Raw genomic sequence first — 2937 nt, forward strand, 5'->3', positions numbered from 1 at the left:
TAAATTTTGTGATATTAAATTTACAGAATTTAACTTGGTATATAATACGTATATAAAAAAGTGAGTTTAATAAAATTTTTATTGTGTTTAAAATGAATCAATTTTTTGTACTTATGTCTAACATATTCTTTTCGTCCCACATCAGTAGCGCCCTTGAAACAAACGCATTTGATCACAGCAAAATCGCTGTTTTGGCAGAGTTTGATATACAATAATTCAAAAATTGTTCATTATTTTTACTTCGTGCCCGTGGAGACTTTTGATCAGGACGATCAGAACTACAACATATTACAAATTCAGTCAAATTAGTCGGGACCCATTTTCCGTATATTTTGTGCGGGGTTCTTTAGATAAATTTCAATAATACTTTTAACGAGTTCACTTTTATGGTTATCGAATAAATCTTGATGCATTATATGCTCAGTCATTTTGCTATCATTAAAAACTGAATCGCAAATATCTCGAAAAATTTTGTAAAAATTGCCTTAATATTATTTCTGGTGCGAACAATATTATAGTTGGCTCTAATAACTCTTTCACAAAATTGTGTTATTTTAATGACGTCTTGTGAAGGAAAAATTAAATTACCTCTGTTTTTTATATTAATTAGTATTGAATTAGTAGAGTTTGCAGCAAGAAGACTAGAACCAGGAGAGTCAACTCGGCGTAAAAGCGGTAGTGGGGGTGAGGCAAGAAGTGGAAACGAACGACCCCCCACTCTTGCGCTTCATCCTCTGTTGCTCTACATAGTCGGTTTCAATTCGTGACTGCGCATGTCAACGTACCTTGTTTCTGTTTGATTGAATTTTGAACTAAACATAAACCGTAAAAATTTAATCCGATGTGATTTACGATGCCCAAGCGAGTGTGCTGTGTTCGAAATTGTGACTTCAATCCTGGAGATAAAGAAAATCGAAAAACAATATTCCAAGCATAAACTACTGAGCATCGTCCCCAAAAGGGTGGGGATGATGCGCAGTGAGCTACTGAGCATCGTCCTCAACAGGGGTTGGGGGTAAGCAGCGGGTGACGCTTTTTGACTCACCCCCACCACGCGAGTTGACTCTCCTGGTTCTAGTCTTCTTGGTTTGCAGTAACAAATTTGCACAGACATGACAAATATTTGTTAACAGCTTCCTGACAACGAATCCACTAATGTATTTCACCACTTCATCAATATGTGGACTGAGTTGACATATAATCTCGATAAATAATGATGATCAAATGCGTCAGCAGATAATTCTATATTATCCACTTCTGTGAACAAACCATCGCTTCTTTTTCTTTCTGATGATACGTATAAAATTTGGACATCGTTAATAAGGCAATTACCTTTATTCGAAGCTTCAATTTCATGTCTAACGAGTAGTTTTTTGTAGTTAGTTTCGAATTGCTTGTATATATATATATATATACAGTCAGGGACAAAAGTAAGTGGACAGGTGATGAAAATGGATATTAATGAAATTCAATCAATATAACATCATAGATACTGTTACGTCCAACTCCTAATGTATGAATGGATCGTTTGAAAGAAAGAAGAAATGAGAAGGATGGAGTATGGAAGGACGTTAGAGCCATGTCTCGCATGCATCCGAGTGGAAGGGGGTGGAGCGAGTCGAACGCACTTAGGTGACTCCAAAATATGGGTCAACGTCCCAATAAGACGCTATGACTCCGATTTCAAGAGTCGTACGATCGTAGGTCCTATTGTAGGTCAACGAACTGAATCGCTTTTACCCGGGAAAGGACTGTGTGCAAATCTTTATTAGCAGGGCCGATATACGAGGAAATAAAAGAAATTAACACCAAAATATTCTACTTAAACATGTAATTATTTTTATTGACCAATGATTCCACTAGCGGGGAGTAACAATTTGAATATTATAGGTATTATTATTATTTTTATCGTGGTTCATATTAATAACTTAATTTTTAGGTTCTCATTAACAATCTTATTTTTACTGTAAACTAAATTACTTAACATTTAGATATAATGTTTCTTAAGGAGTAAAAGGTATGTAAACATTGAAGTGTATATGTCTGTGTGTATTCGCGAACATTAATGCGGACCTGGATGATAAATACAAAAAAATTGGTGTCGTGAAATTAGGAGAGCGAATGTGCGTAAGAATTTTCAGTGGAAGGAAACCACAGGGCGGATGCAAATTAAGTAAAGGTGATTACTGGATTTCATTAATAGTACAAGAAGAAGGGGGAAGAAATTTAGGAAAAAACGTACCGAGACTAAGAAAGGATGAGGAGAGTGGGGAAGGAAAACAGGGATATGAGCGTCTGGAGGTTGTCCGATTATGGCGTTTCGGACTTCGTCGGGATCTGCGTTTTCGAACGTTATAGTAAAGGCGTCTTGGCGGAGAGGATCGGTGGAAATTTGGAACTGGGAAAAAAGGGAATTTAAGGATCAGTGATAACCATGGTGGTAATAATAATGAGGACGAGCTGAGGGAATTTCGGCCACGAACTCCACACTCGACGTGGAGTCAGCGGGAGAGGAAGAACGAGAAAGGGGGGATGTGTCGGGAAAAATTCGTTGAGTTAGGAGAGATGAGATGGATTCCGCGTCAGGGGAAGGAGAACGGAGAGGAGGTGGAAGGGAGAGTAGCACAAGTGGAGGTGAAGAAGCAGATGGAGAGAAAGGAACTGGAGGTGAGCAAGGGTATAGATTTAAAGAGTGAGGGATGCTAGGGGAAGAAGGGGCTGAGACTGGGTCTAAAGTATTACTATGATTATCACTATTATTTATGTTATCGTTGTTATTTAAGGTAGCTAAAAATTCGTGATAGGCTTCGTCTAGGAGCTGACGGGCCTCCCTAATCCGCTGTCTCCATTGGCATTTAGCCGCGCGGGAAACCCGGGAGCGACGTGGTCGGTCACCCACTACGAGATTTGAATTGATGAAAATAATAGATATTATAC

The sequence above is a fragment of the Mycetomoellerius zeteki genome, unplaced genomic scaffold (genome assembly GCF_001594055.1).
Source record: "Mycetomoellerius zeteki isolate Tzet28-1 unplaced genomic scaffold, Tzet1.0 scaffold273, whole genome shotgun sequence".
Classification (NCBI taxonomy): domain Eukaryota; kingdom Metazoa; phylum Arthropoda; class Insecta; order Hymenoptera; family Formicidae; genus Mycetomoellerius; species Mycetomoellerius zeteki.